This window comes from Rhinoderma darwinii, chromosome 4 (assembly GCF_050947455.1).
Source record: "Rhinoderma darwinii isolate aRhiDar2 chromosome 4, aRhiDar2.hap1, whole genome shotgun sequence".
Lineage (NCBI taxonomy): Eukaryota > Metazoa > Chordata > Amphibia > Anura > Rhinodermatidae > Rhinoderma > Rhinoderma darwinii.
Window position 1 is genome coordinate 241,595,840 of NC_134690.1, and position 16,181 is coordinate 241,612,020.

Sequence of the window (16,181 nt, forward strand, 5' to 3'; positions counted from 1 at the left end):
ATAAAGTAGGTGGAGTTGCACAGGGAAATCGCAGTTATTAAAGGGAACCTGTCACCAGCATTTCATCTATTGAGTTCTACTCACCCCTTGCTGGCCGCTGCTGTCAAAAGTTCATTACCATTATCCCCTCTCCTAAACTCCTCCTCTGACCGTAAATAACGGTCTGCAAATATTTTGCGCCTTTTATGGTAATAATCCGGCAGTCTTGTTCATTCCTCTTCTTATGCCCGTCCACTACTGAAATCTGGCCCGCCCTGAATGACGAAATCTCGTCTAAGATATCAGGCATGCGCCCATTATGTGGGGTCCAACACCATTCCCTGCTTCGTCCGGGCCTCAAATCTAGTTACTGCGTATGTGCCGCTATGGTGTCCCGTTGTGTGCATGCACCAGAACAGGACATCGATGCACAAGCCCAGGATTTCGTGTGTGCTGGGGAAGGTGAGGAACTGTCAATCAAAAGTAAGGAGGCGGGGTAAACTCGGAAAGACTTGAGGAATGAAGGTATGACTTTTCAAATGAAGATATGACTCTTTCATGCTGATTAGCATGGGAATACTAAAAAATTTAATACTAATGGTACAGAGCCCACTCAGAAGATAATTTTAGGCTACATAAAAATGATTGTTCACCCACTTCCACCAGGCATTGCTGGTTTGATAGGTGAAATGCTGGTGACAAGTTCCCTTTAATGCTAGCCACTTATATGACATTCATGTGAATATTCAAAAATACTAGAAATACAACTCTGTGCCAAGGGTCAAGAACAAGTTATCACAAGTATCTGATTAAACCCAAAGATCACCATCTCAAACCTGAATGAAAAACATTCAGGAGATGTTTTCTGTCTTCCTTCTTCCTAACTTGCAGCTTTATCATACTTGCCTACTTTTAACAATCAGTTTCAGGGAGACTTGAGATGCAGCACATTTTATATAAGCCTAACCCATAAATATAGGTCGATACCCATTATGACATCTAAGGTCCCTCCATTACAGCCCCATCAGAGTGACCCCATAAATAGAGCCCACTTCCATAAAAAGTACCAGTAGACTACTCCTCATAACCAACACTGCCTGAAAGTGCCCCACATAAATAGTGACAAAAAAGTGCACCCAATAAACTATGCTTCCTGTAGACTGGACCAAATGAACAATGCAAGCATAGTTCCCTTTAGAAGCAATACTGGCAATACTCTTGCCCACCTCAAACAGTGCAACCACAGTAATGTGCACCTTTTTAAAATAATATTTTGTTGTATTTGTATGGCATACATTAGGGGGGCATATGAAAGGATAATATGTCTAACAGTGTGGTGCTTTTGACCAAATGTAGCTTGTTGGTGAGTTAGAATAATGGCATAGTACTGAGAATTATCACATTGTACTGTACTGTGTTTAGATTGTATTCCCGATTATGAAGAAGCAGTATCATTTGCCAACACATAGAACATTTATCTGTTATCTGTGACAATTTTAGTCTTATTACTGCCTTATACTGTTGCTATATTCAGATAGCTGAGATCAGAAATATGATGCAGAACAGGATTACATTTTTACATTTATACTTATCGTTCATGTTTGTAAATTTTATCTGCACTGTAAAAAATTCTACTTCAGTTATGTCCACTAGCAAGAGATATAAAAAGGTTTCTTCCATTAAAATATGCCTAGTATGTTTGTATTTGTCAAAATCACAAAAATTCATAGCAGCAGCATATTTCTGGAAATTAGGCCTCATACAGTGCAAATCACTTAAGATTCTTTTGAAGATAACTACAATCTGAGAAAAACAGGTTCAGTACATATCTTTGCTTAAAATAGAGGATGTTAAAAAAAATAATTATATATGTATATATATATATGTGTGTGTGTGTGTGTGTGTGTGTGTGTGTGTGTGTGTGTGTGTGTGTGTGTGTATATATATATATATATATATATATATATATATATATATATATATACTTATTTGACAAGGCATATTTGGGCCTTAATCCTTTCAGGACCAATGTCATTTTGGCCATTGAGGACCAGCCCCATTTTTTCAAATCTGGCATGTGTCATTTTATGTGGTAATAACTCTGGAATGCTTTTGCCTATCCAAGCAATTATGAGATTGTTTTCTCGTGACATATTGTCTACTTTATGTTAGTGGAAAATTTGGTTAATAAATTCATTGCTTATTTGTGAAAAACACTAAAATTTATAGAAAATGTGCAAAAATGATGATTTTTCTCATTTTAAATGTATCTACTTGTAAAACAGATAGTAATACCACACAAAATTGTTGCTAATTAACATCCCTCATATGTCTACTTTATATTTGCATTGTTTTTTGAACATTATTTAATTTTTCTAGGACGTTACAAGGCTTAGAACTTTAGCAGCAATTTCTGACATTTTCAAGAAAATTTCAAAAGGCTATTTTTCAAGGACCCGTTCAGTTCTGAAGTGGCTTTGAGGGCCTTATGTACTAGATAGGCCCCATAAATCATCCCATTTTAAAAACTGCACCCCTCAAATTATTCAAAACAGCATTCAGAAAGTGTTTTAACAATTTAGGAGTCTCACAGGAATTAAAGCAATGTAAAGATGAAATTTACAAATGTCATTTTTATTTTGGCCGAAATTCATTTTTAATAAAAAAAAATCTGTATCACAGAAACTTTTACCAGAGAATCACAACTCAATATGTATTGCACAGATTCTGCAGTTTTTAGAAATATCCCTCATGTGGCTCTAGTGTGGTAATGGACTGAAGAACCGGCCTCAGAAGCAAAGGAGCACCTAGAGGATTTTGGGGCCTCCTTTTTTTTTAGAATATATTTTAAGCACCAGGTTTGAAGAGGTCTTGTGGTGCCAAAACAATGGAAACTCCCCAAAAGTGACATGGTTTTGGAAACTACACACCTCAAGGAATTTATATAGGGGTATAGTTAGCATCTTGACCCCACAGTCCTTTTGCTATATTTATTGGAGTTTGTCTGTGAAAATGAAAATCCACGTATTTTTCTGAAAAAATATAAAGGAATAAAGAATAAGAAGCACCCCAAAACTTGTAAAGCTATTTCTCCCGATTACGGCAATACCCCATATGTGGTAATAAACTGCTGTTTGGACCCACGGCAGAGCTCAGAAGGGGGGGAGCGCCATTTGGCTTTTGGAGCGCAGATGTTGCTTGGTAGTAGTTCGGTTTGGAGTTTAGCTGGTATTTCAGTTTATAATGTGGGGGCATATGTAAGCTGGGCAGACAACATCAGGGTATAATAAGAGGGTATAATAATGGGGTAAATAAATAATAATTCATAGATATGTGGCCGGTGTCGCACTGATTAATGGTGCCGGATATTATTCGCTTTTGGAACGCTCTAAAACAATTTCTGTCGCTATAGTCTGAGCACCAGAACTTTTTTATTTTTTCTCCACCGGAGCTGTGCGAGGGCTTATTTGTTCAGTTACAATCTGTAGTTTTCATTGGTACAATTTTAGGGTACACCACTTTTTATTCAATTTTTTGGCAAGCAAAGTAACAAAAAAAACATTCATTTTGACAATGTTTTTTGTCTTTTTTTGTTTGATTTTTACAGTTTTCACCGTGCGCTATAAATGACATTTTACTTTATTCTGCGGGTCAATACGATTACGGCGATACTATATGTATATAGGTTTTTTTTATGTTTTGTGGCGTTTGCACAATAAAATCACTTTTCTATAAAATTATTTCTTTTTTGTGTCACCATATTCTAAGAGACATCATTTTTTTATTTTTCATTCAAATAAGCTGTGTAAGTGCTTGTGATTTGCGGGATGGGTTGTAGTTTTTATTGGTATTGTTTTGGGGTACATGTGACTTTTTGATCACTTTTCATTCTATATTTTGGGAGGGGTGATGACCAAAAAAATAGTGTTTCTAGCATTGTTTTTTAATTAATTTTTGCGGTGTCCACTGTGCGGGAAAAATAATATTATAGTTTTATAGTTTTGGTCGTTACGAACACGGTGATACCAAATATGTGTAATTTTTTAACGGTTTAATTTTTTCCCTATAATAAAAGACTTATACGAAAAAAGCATTTTTTGTTTTTACACTTTTCTAAAACATTTTTATTAATAATTTTTTTTTTACTTTTTTTACTTTTAGACCTGCAGCACTGATAGCTGCTATAATACATTACACTACCTAGGTCCCGATCATGTTTCCAGGACCAGAGGCAGGGGTTAACAGCGCGATCCGGGTGTCAGCACTACTCTGAGTCGCCCGGATCGCGCTTTTAACACCCACTGTGAATTCACGTCGGAGCTGCAAAGAGCCCAGCAAGGGCCGAAGTGAATTTACTGTGGGCGGTGGGGAAACAGTTAAAAATGGTGATCATATTCTCTGTAGCTGAACTAATAGTTTCGGCTGTCAGAGAACAGGTTGCTGGGGAGCCGCGGACACGGACACCACCGGCGTCAGAGCAATCTCCCCAGCACTTTGAGAGCAGAAGGAGAGGTCTGCAGATTTACGTCCTATCTGCATGGGGTATATGCGAATTGGACTTGAATCTATAGATTGTCAGCATGAAAGGGTTAATGACCATTGTTTACTGTGTAATTTATAGAATTTTTTTGTTTTTTTGTTTAATTTTTAAACTGCTCACGTTTCACCTCTAACAATCTGTTAAAATAATTCTACAGGTTATTTCTGTCATTTGAATAAGTGTAGGTTTTTTGGATTTATGTATTGTTTGTCCAAGAATATTTATTTTATACTAATTAATTAAGTTTATGGTAATTAATTTTTGGCCATACATTATATTTTTTATTCATTTTTTTAATTCATTAAGAGATTACTGTTTTACATGTCTACTTAAAGAGGCTCTGTCACCAGATTATAAGTGCCCTATCTCCTACATAATCTGATCGGCACTGTAATGTAGATAACAGCAGTGGTTTTTATTTTGAAAAACGATAATTTTTGAGAAAGTTATGAGCTAGTTTAGATTTAGTTTCTTAATGCCCAACTGGGCGTGTTTTTACTTTTGACCAAGTGGGTGTTGTAAAGAGGTGTATGAGGCTGACCAATCAGTGACCAATCAGCATCATACACTTCTCATTGTTCCAGCCCAGCTTCTTTCACTGCATAACCACACTGTGCTGTGGATCATGCTGGGCTGGAACAATGAGAAGTGTATGTGGCTGATTGGTCACTGATTGGTCAGCCTCATACACCTCTTTACAACACCCACTTGGTCAAAAGTAAAAACACGCCCAGTTGGGCATTAAGAAACTAAATCTAAAATTGCTCATAACTTGCTCAAAAATGATCGTTTTTAAAAATAAAAACCACTGCTGTTATCTACATTCCAGCGCCGATCAGATTATGTAGGAGATAGGGCACTTATAATCTGGTGGCAGAGCCTCTTTAAACATGTAATGTATTAGCATACTCCTGTATGTTAAAGGGGTTATGTGGGGACCAAAAATTATTAGCAGTGTACTCATTACAGTATGTGAGTACATGTGCTAATATACATTCCGGTACCCCGTCGCGCTGCTTATGAGATTTTCATCGATTTTTATAGTGCTGTCGAGGGACCGGAAGTCTAGTTGCACAGCCTTCTTTGATGATGATACGATACGACTCCTCATCATGTGACCGGCCCTTCTTCACAAGCAGTCCATTTAATATCAGTACAATTTAAAATATGATTGTCCTTTGAAAAGGAATGTTACATTCTTTGCCAATAGTATGGATACCACTGCTGATTGACAAATAGTTTATGAAGTAGCCTAAATGAGATCAACGACAAAGCCCTTATCTAGTTCTGTTTTCTATATTTGCACAGAGTATGCAGACATTGCTTTTAGCAAGAAAATCAGTCTATGTTAAACACAGATAACAGGGTCCAATTATTTATTTCACATTTATTCCAGTACTTTTTAGGTTATTTATTTTGTTTATACCGATAGATTCAATTTTGGTTTGTGAAAATTGTGTGCAGATTTCAATATGACATGTTATCCCTTTATATCCATTATGTAAGACAGTAACACATTCTTACATATTCATCAATTAGTTTGAGAAATTTATCATTTTATATTCTTTATCTCTTGTCAGATTGAAATCTTGTATCCACCAAGCGAACCTGTCACTAGGACAAGTACAAGCTCTGTCGTTGTTGCCCAATGCAGATGGTTTAAAATGCACCCACCCTGGGTCCCTAAAGTTCAGCTTGATAACGGTCTGATGGGCAATCAATCATTTAATGTGAACAAGAGAAAAAAGACAGCAGCAAGAAGGCACACGTGCTCACCCAATATTTCATCCTGAGATCTGTAGTTTCTCAATGGAGTGCAATTGGAAGGGGGGCTTGTAAACAGACAAGGAATTCAATATTTTGAAAAAAGTTCAAAAATATTCCTCAGCACATCCACAATGTAAGATATAAAAAGAGCTTTATTTGGTCATGTGTTTAAAAGTCCATAGAGGACACAGGTAGGGTATGTTACCGCTTACGCGTTTCGAACAAAAGTGTTCTTACTTATAGCATAACGTAACAGATTCGATACATGTGTTTTAAAATCACAGTTAGCCAATCCTGACACATCTAAGTAAAAGCAATACTACACACCATTTTTGTAAACAGATTAAATGTATAACAAGATTACGAAATATATAGACGCATGTGGAACTTGTACAGAGTAATTTGCAATAAGATTATATAGTATAATTCATATTCTGGAGAAAAGTGAAAAAGAAGATATCAAAATATAAGCTAGGAAATGTCCACTAAATGGGAAATATAAAATCTAAAAGGAAAACACAATCCCTATATTATTAAATGGATTTTGAAAACTATACGTATATAGACTAAACATAGATACATTTTACCCAAAATTTCAAAGTAAAGAAACTATTTGTCGTTTGAAAAAAACTATTTTAAACGAAAAAATTTACGAAATATTTAAATTGTGCAAAGAAATTTGACAAAAACCACAGTAAAATAATTAATGTGCATACTTGGGCGCTAAATATGCATAACCGAAAAATATTGATGTTATGTGCAAATTACTGAGTAATGAATCTACCTTACACTTAAAAATACAATTTATATATAAAGAATGTTGTGAATTATGTGACTAACATGCAAAGTTGCACAAAATAGTTTTGGGATATTACATAAATTTAAGATGGTATTTGTTGGCTTAATTGTTTTAAATATCTAAATTTGAAAAAAATCATTAGAAAATGGGAAAAAGGGAGAAAACGTTTTCTTTCAAAGCCATACTTTTAAGCTAGTACAAATATAGATCTCCCCTCCAGTTTAACCCCTTAGGGTGACGGGTATCTATTTGGAGAATCCAAAAGGCTTCCCTATTAAAGAGATGTCTCTTCCAATCACCTCTCCAAACAGGTTTTCCCATTAGCTCAATGCCATGAAATCTAAAATGTTCCAAGGAACTGTTGTGTTTGTCAATGAAATGTTTGACAGCCCCAGATGTCTTTAAAGAATTTTTCGATATATCTGATGTGTGTTCCGCTATACGTATGTTACGTTTTCTAGTTGTACACCCTATATAGTTTAAATTACATGAGGAACAAGTGATCATGTAGACCATATGGTGTTTATCACAGTTCGTAAAAAAGTCTATTTTATGGATTTTGTTATTAGGTAGATTAAATTCTTTGGTCTTAATGCTACAGTATATTTACAAACATTACATCTATTGCCACAACATTTGAAAAAAACACTTTTGGGATAGCCATATTTTATTAGTGACGTTGGATGTAAAAAGGCTTGGTGAGATGATATCACCTAGACTTCTACCTCTTTTGGCCACATATTTACAGCCTTGTTTTATAATTTGAGACAGAGTAGTGTCCAGATTTAACATGGGAATATATTTTTTTATCATGTTAACAATCTCTGTAGGAAGTAGATACACCTTTGCCTACAGTGTCCCCACTCAAAAGTGAATCCAAAAGGGAATTTTGAAAATTAGATGCATTGAAGGTAACTTTTAGGATTAGGGTGTTAACATTAATGTGGTCCATAAATTGTTGTATGGATGCCACATATCCACCCCATTGACAAACACAACAGTTCCTTGGAACATTTTAGATTTGATGGCATTGAGTCAGTGGGAAAAGCTGTCAGGGGAGGCGATTGGAAGTGACATCTCCTTAATAGGGAATCCTTTTGGATTCTCCAAATGGATACCCATCACCCTAAGGGGTTAAACTGGAGGGGAGATTTCCTATATTTATACTAGCTTAAAAGTTTTCTCCCTTTTTTCCATTTTCTAATGATTTTTTTTTCAAATTTAGATATTTAAAACAATTAAGCCGACAAATACCATCTTAAATAGTCTCTGTCACCAGTTTTCAACTGCCCTATCTTCTACCTAATCTAATAGGCGCTTTAATGTAGATAAGTAATGTGTTGTTTTTTAAAAATAAACATTTATTTTTGACAAAGTTATGAGCATTTTAAGTGTTATGAAAATTTGTTCTTATTGCCCAAGTGGGCATTTTTTTTAACTTTTCACCAAGTGGGTATAGTAAAGGGAAGTGTGCGACACTACCCAATTAGCGTCATACACTTCTCTTCATTCATGTTCAGCTGTAATCACAGCACAGCGTGATCTCGCGAGATCACGCTGTGCTGTCTCTTACTCCTACAGTAACTTTACCGGAGTGTCAGGAGAATGAAAAGCCATCGCTTCCTGGCTGGAGGCGATGTCGTTTCATTCTCCCGACACTCAGGTAAAGTTACTGGGGGAGTGACAGCACAGTGTGATCTCGAGAGATCACGCTGTGCTGTGAGTACAGCTGAACACGAATGAAGAGAAGTGTATGACGCTGATTACCTGTCACTTGCCTTCCCCACCAACCCTTATTGTTCTTACTTATAATACATACTCATCATTTCCCTACACCCCCATCCCCTCCACACATGTGCAGTTTTCCATTCAAGACCGTCTGGCCACCCTATAGAGTTTATTTCATAGTGTCTCCTTCAGCTCCGTTCCTTACTCCATCCCTCGCTTCTCTTATATATTATATATAAGTATACACTGTCGTTTCAATCAGCAGATTCCTTCCACAGGAAAGCGGCAATTCTTTACAGTGGTCTCCTGTCACACAGTGAGTCTATTCCTGCGTGACATCGTGCTATTTCCTCACAAATGCACTAAAAGAAAGTGCTCATTGGACCCCTGCATCTACAGCATTATGGGCAGCTATAACGCATTATAAGGTTGTCCTTTTTTATTCTATATATTACATCCTAGGTTGCTGCCTGATTCGCCTACCAGTCGTCATGGCCCTGTTACGACATAACCATTTACACCTTACAGATGCCCTTGTAATTTTAAATTAGTGTCTGCAATTGCACAAACTTAACAAACCCCTAATGTTCTTATTAGGGGGCCGTAAAATAGTTTGCTATATATGCTCTCATCAAGGCTAAGAGAGCTCATATGACACACTTTACTGCAGTTCTCTTTCTTTAGAGTCAGGAGGGGTGGATTTTAAATTTTTGGGCCACCACTTTGGCTGGCACTGTAGTAGAATTTTGAGCTGGCACAATTGTATCCACTAATTCTTTTTAAGCTGGACATTTAACAAATGTCAATATCTAATGGGAGTTTGTTCTGTTGACAGATTCTCTTTAATAAAATTTGTGCAGTCAATTTCTATGCAAGCATGTCATGCAGTATATGTCTGTTCAGTAGTTTGCATCCCAATATGTCACTGTGAGAATTTCTGACATTTATGTACAGATTGTCATCAGGGCAGATATGCTTTTTCAAGATGCACCTAATGTTACTTTTATATGTACAAAATTTAGGTTTATTTTATACCTCAGTGATTTTCCTTCTGCCTTGGCATCATTTTCTTATATCTAACTATCCTAGCATATTTCATTATTCCTAACTGATAATTTTGACTATCTTTGAATTTCATACATACTTTCCCTAATTTCTCTCTACTGAATGACCAGCCAAGATCCGTTATTGACTTGCTTGCTGCTGGCAGAAGAGCTTTCATATATTCAGTCCTAAGGCACAGTGGATGGAACAAGGGTAACATTTAGTGGAAATGTTATACAGTAAAAGGTTAAACGATTGTTCTGATCCTAATTTTTATCTTAGTTTCGATTTATAACATCTAGTTATTTGATAAAACAGAGTGCAAAATGTCAAAGGCAGACCAGAGCTGAATGAGTACTGACCATTTAACAAGTATTGGTGTTTGAGGTCTTAGTATTTTGACTCAAATGTTACAATTATTGTAACAATAGAGTTTTGTAAACAGTAGATTTGAAAAATAAACCCATGATGAAAGTTGTTAGTGTGACATAGTGTAGTTTTCTGAGGAAATCCCAGCTGGGATGAAACGCGTCAGCCAAGTAATGCTTTATCGCTGACATGAGTGAAGTCCTCACGCCATGGACTTGCCTGCTGTGTCGACGCGTGGTACAAACCAGTCTCTGGCATATTGGATATAGCGAAACATGTTGAGTGACACGGGCAATACTGCCTAGACTTCTCTGGCCATACAGTCTTGGCCCACTGCCCTGTTGTTAATTCATTCCGGACAGAAATAAACTATAAACTCCATCCTGGAAGTCGTGGCCATGCATGATACACTGACACTCTTCAACCGATGCAAAGGATATGCTCTATATCTAACACCTGGCTTATTTGAAGACCCTAAAGACCCCCAGGACTTCAACAAATAGATGAGTATACTCACCTATGGAGCGATCTGTATACATCCCACATGTTGAACATATGCTTAAGAGATCTATAAGATACAATCTCTATCTAAGGGACATTTATGTGATTGTCTAAATATCTACTTTGTATCACCTATGATTTGGTAACTTTGATTTTCTTTGTAAGCACATGTTGTTGGCTTCTCCATTATTTTGCTGGGACTTGTAGCTCTAGCGGTTATTTTATATTATATTTTGTTTGGTATCTTTGCTGGTATTGTCCAGAAATTGTATTTATACATTTTAATATTTGGGTTAATTTGGATTAAATTGAATTTGATAATTTTGTAACTCAGTGTGTGATGTTTTTTGTCTGGACAGCAATCTTTTTGTTTTTTGTTCCTTATAGTTTTAAAAATGACAGAAATAATTATGATTTTTGACATGTAGAATATTTTAGCATATTAAGTAATTTTTTCAGTGATGTCTTTACAATGAAATGCTGACATAATGTAATAATACAATGTCCAACTACTAATCATCATGGGGAGGGCGAGCTAATAAAGGTATTTGCCCCTTTTGCCCTCTCTATAATCTGGCACTGGTCTTCTGTCCCTGTAGTAAAACATATATTTTCTTTAGAGCTCAGAGAACGAAACATTCTGAATGTTAAAGCTGTGGGGATTTTCTACTATAAAAAAAAATTGCATATGAATAGGATCTTACATACAATGATCAGATCAGTGGAAATCTGACACATTGGATGCCATCAACCCATGAACAGGAATCCTGCGTCCCATTTGTGCAGACGAAATATTAACATTAAATGTAAAAACTGATGCCCACATAATGTGACAGGATGGCCACATCTGATCTAAGGGGGAAGGGAACAAAATATGTTGAGCAAAGCTGTGTGAAGTTTAAATCCTTTATAAAAAAAAAAAAACATCTAAAATCATATTTTAAAACCAAGCCAATAGCAATAGTTTAAAAAAAATTACTAGATTTACTTGTCCATAATACATATCGCAAATGTTTTTTATGCGCCCTACCTACCCAAGCCTCCATAATCAATTATCTGGGTTTTAAAAGCCCAGCAAGGAATAGAAGACAATGTAGAATGCAGCAGATCAAATTAATAAAAAAGACACATTGGGCAATATGCCTGTATTCTATTTCTTAGTGCCAAGCTCCGCTATGTTTGGAATATAGCCAGCTGTTTTATCATGGAAATATAAATAAGTAAATGTACCATTTTGACTTCTCAGGTTAAAATAACCGTGCATGGCACATTGAAATTGTGATACCCCAGGCTCACACAGTGGGTGAGACGGTAACTGCCAGGACCAAAGTCTTAATGTGGTTTTAAATGCAGCCTGAAGGGCTGAAGGTTCTTTATGACTCATTGAGTGATTGCTTTCCTGGCATAACAGCTTGCTACATCTTTTACTATTTCACAGAATCACATTTTACTTTTTAATGGCAGTGGAAAACAATCTTTTGTCAACTGATGTGATCTGATTTCATTTAAATCCCTGTATACTCTCTAGATTCAGAGAAAAGCAATCTGTCCATAATGAAAACAAAAAGCATAGCCGAGACAAGTTTTTTTTGCAGCGGTTACCGTAGGGTGAGCTGTTTAGTATACATAATTTATAATGCTGAAATAATGTGTCCATAGCTACTAATAAAAACAACTTTAAAGTGAAAGATATGGTCCTTGACATCTCAAGATAGTGTGTGATGTTATAGTTTAAAGCTCTTACAATTTTAAGAGTAGGTACTGTCTTGTTTTAATATCTTTCGTAACATTTTAGGTTTTTACTATGAAAAATAGATATAATATTCTTATCTATGCCAAAATCATTATGCAATATGAGATGAGATCGAGTTTATATTGTCAATTATCTATAAACAGACGATGTCTGAATGTTTAGAACATATTTCTTCTTCATTGTACCTTTGATCATTGGTTGTGTATTTCAGCATTGTACATAGTTTCATACATATGTTAACAAGTGAACATGTAATAGAATAGAGTAGAAACACTTTATACGTCCCCAGCGGGAAATTATTGTGTTACAGCATCAAATAAAAGAACTTACATACAATAATACACTTAAAGGAGTTTTCCCACGAGGGACATTTATGACATATCCACTAGAACGGGGCCCCCTAAACACTGTTCTAGGTTTTTGTGCTCACGCTGACTCCCGGCAGCTTCCTGATTACATGGTCGGGAGTTACGGAAACAGCGTAACTCGCTGAGCTACACTGTTTCTGTAACTCCCATAATAATGAAAGGCAGTTACGAAAGCAGCATAGTCTCATTCATGGTCGGAAATCAGCCAAAACACAAAAATGAAGAATGGGGGCCCGTTCTAGATATAAGTGCGGGTCCCAGAGGTGTGGATATGTCATAAATGTCCCTCATGGGAAAACCCCTTTAAAAACATAAATATATAAGCAAATAGAGACAAAAATTTACCAACCAATAATAAATAACCCACGTCTGATCATTAACTATCCCACAAAATCTAGCCTACCATCATGAACAGAATCCACCTCCATTTCTCCTTGCTTGTGATTTATTGTAAAGGCCTATAGCAGATGGCAGAAAGGAATGCCAATAGTGCTCCTTTATGCATCGCAACTCAACAAAACTGTGGCTAAAGGTACTACGCTTTAATTTATAATGGTTTGTTTCTAAGACTTATTGATGAATTGTTTCGTTTATGAGAAAAAGGATATTTAAATCAAGAGTGCTTCCTTAAGTTACAATATTAATTATTTCTAGAATGACCATTGTAATTTGAAAAACTTGGGACCATAGCTCTTTTTTGGTGCTTATGTTGATGGGGAAATCCCGTCAGAATCAGCGGCAAAAAACGGCCTAAAGCGCCCACATTGATTTCAATGGGAGACAGAGGCTGCTTTAAGCCGCTTGTGGGAAAAAAAATGGCATGGGAAGAAAGAAATCGTGGCGCTCGTTTGTTCGTGTTTTTCGTGGCCTTTTATCGCCTGCAGTTCTTGCATTAGCTTCAGTGGCCGCGGGTGGAAAACGCACTGATAAACGCACAGGCAGGGCAAAATCTGCCTCAAAATTCCTGAAGAAGTTCTGAGGCAGATTTTTTCTGCCTGCAAAAAACTCAAACTCAAAGTGTCAACCCAAAATGAGAAAAAATAAAAATAAACAGAAAACTATTACAGATATAGCAAATCCTTATATACAAAAGTAAAAAAGATCTGCTGGAAGCTTGAAAATAACGTTCTATTATACTGTATGTATCATATACCCATCATAGTGGGCAGTAGTAACTAGTATGGTTCCATCGAGAAAAAAAAATCTCAACTCATATACAGTGAGAAGTGGCTAACTAAAAGTATTTGTTAAAAATTTTGTTAATGCAACATTGTTATCAATTTTGCCAAGAAATAGTAATAACCAAATGCCTTTTGTCCATCCATCATCATGTGTTGGTTCTATTCAGATAGGACTTGGTACACAGAATAAACAGTAACAAATAGTAACGATCATTGCTTGAATAAAGCAAACGAGCGCCGATCAAAAAGCTGTATTGACGATTGGCGCTTGTTTAAAGGTGGTAAATATGGCCGAATATCTGGCCATGTAAAACCACATTCAGTCCTCTGAAAAGGATATATGGGCGAATCTTCTAGAAGTCCAGAACAACTTGGCATTACTGATTGGAAGAGAGCACCTGACATTGCTCTCTTCTAGAAGCATTGCCTACATGCACTTTTCAGAGGATTGATCGAGTGGCTTTAGCACCATACTACTTTAAAGCATCTCATTACAATCATGCCCTGCCAATCCGTCAGCAGAATATATGGAACTTCTTTATGCCTATGAAAATGCAGACACTGGCTATCAAGAAAGAGCCTGCAATTGCCTAAAAAACTGCAGCGAAGATCAGATTCTACTTATTAAAGGAGTTGTATTATAATATATTTTAAAAAAAGGAATGTGCTATATGCAGTTCCCTATTATACAACCATACAAACTGCTTTATGTTTTAATTCTGTGAGCAAAAGGCTAGCTGGAAAATTAATTAAAATGAACTTTTTGAGATTTTTGTAAATAATGAGCAGAGCCTTGTCCTTGTGCTCCTATTATATTGTTATAATGTTTATTTTGATAATGGGATATTGCTCATTTGTTTCCTAAGAGAAAATGAAAAATAATTAACTGAAATCACAAATTTTCCCTAAGTGGCTCATTAATGTCTGCCATACTGAAGAGATCAAGTTTATAAAACACTGAATGGAGAATCGAAACAATAACTTAATATAATAGTACAATATTACAATGAATGCTTCATGGACCAGGGGGGTAATGTTTGGTGTGGGCTCACGCACTGAGCCCGCTCCATACACCGCAGCTGTCAGCTGTGTATTACAGCTGACCAGCTGCTCTGTCAGGAACCGATTGTGCTGTTCCTGGCTGTTTAACTAGTTAAATGCCGCAGTCAATAGGAGCCGCGGCATTTAAACCGTTAGGAGGAGGGAGGCGGCTCCCTCCAACAGACCAACGGCCCCCCCGCAGCGTGATTGAGGGTTGCCTATGGCTGTCATAGCAGCCCGGGGGCAAAATAAAGGCCCCCAGGTCTGCCTTCTGTCTGCCTCTGCTAAGCCATGCTGGAGGCATGGCTTAGCAGAAGCCTGTAAAAATGACAATATACTGCAATACACTTGTATTGCAGTGTATTGTACCAGCGATCTAACAATCGCTGGTTCAAGTCCCCGAGGGGGAGTAATAAAATGTGTAAAAAAAAAAGTTAAATACATTTTTAAAAAGTGTAAAAAAATACAAAAATATTAAAAGTTAAAAAAAAACCTTTTCCCATTTTTCCTCAAGCACAAAGTAAAAAATAAAAATAAAAATTTAAAATTGGTATTGCCGCATCTGTAACAGTCCAAACTATTACAACATATCATTATTTAACTCGCACGGTGAACGGCGTAAAAAAACCAAAACATTAAAACACCCAAATCGTTGTTTTTTGGTCACCTTAGCGCTAAAAAAATTAAATAAAAAGTGATCAAATAATTGTATGTACGAAAAAACGGTACCAATAAAAACTACAGCTCGTCCCGCAAAAAAAAGCCCTCACACCTCTCAAACGACGGAAAAATAAAAAAGTTATGGCTCTCATAATATGGTGAAACAGAACAAGTTTTTTTGTTAACAAATAGTTTTTTCTTTGTAAAAGTAGTAAAATATAAAAAAAACTATATAAATTTGGTATTACCGTAATCGTATTGAGACGCAGAATAAAGTTTAGTTGTTGTTTTTACCGCACGGTGAAAGCCGTAAAAACAAAACACAAAAAACAATCGAGGAATTTAGTTTTTTTACAATTCGACCCCACACATATTTTTGTTTTGCCGTTTTCCAGTACATTATATGATACTTTAAATGGTGCCAATAGAAGCTACAGCTCCTCTCACAGCA

General features: G+C 36.3%; 1 protein-coding gene across 1 annotated transcript in view; it reads left to right on the plus strand.

Annotated features, from left to right (window-relative positions):
• Window positions 1-16,181, plus strand: part of NKAIN2 (sodium/potassium transporting ATPase interacting 2) — an 881,770-nt gene that overhangs the window by 421,263 nt on the left and 444,326 nt on the right. The window lies entirely within an intron of this gene.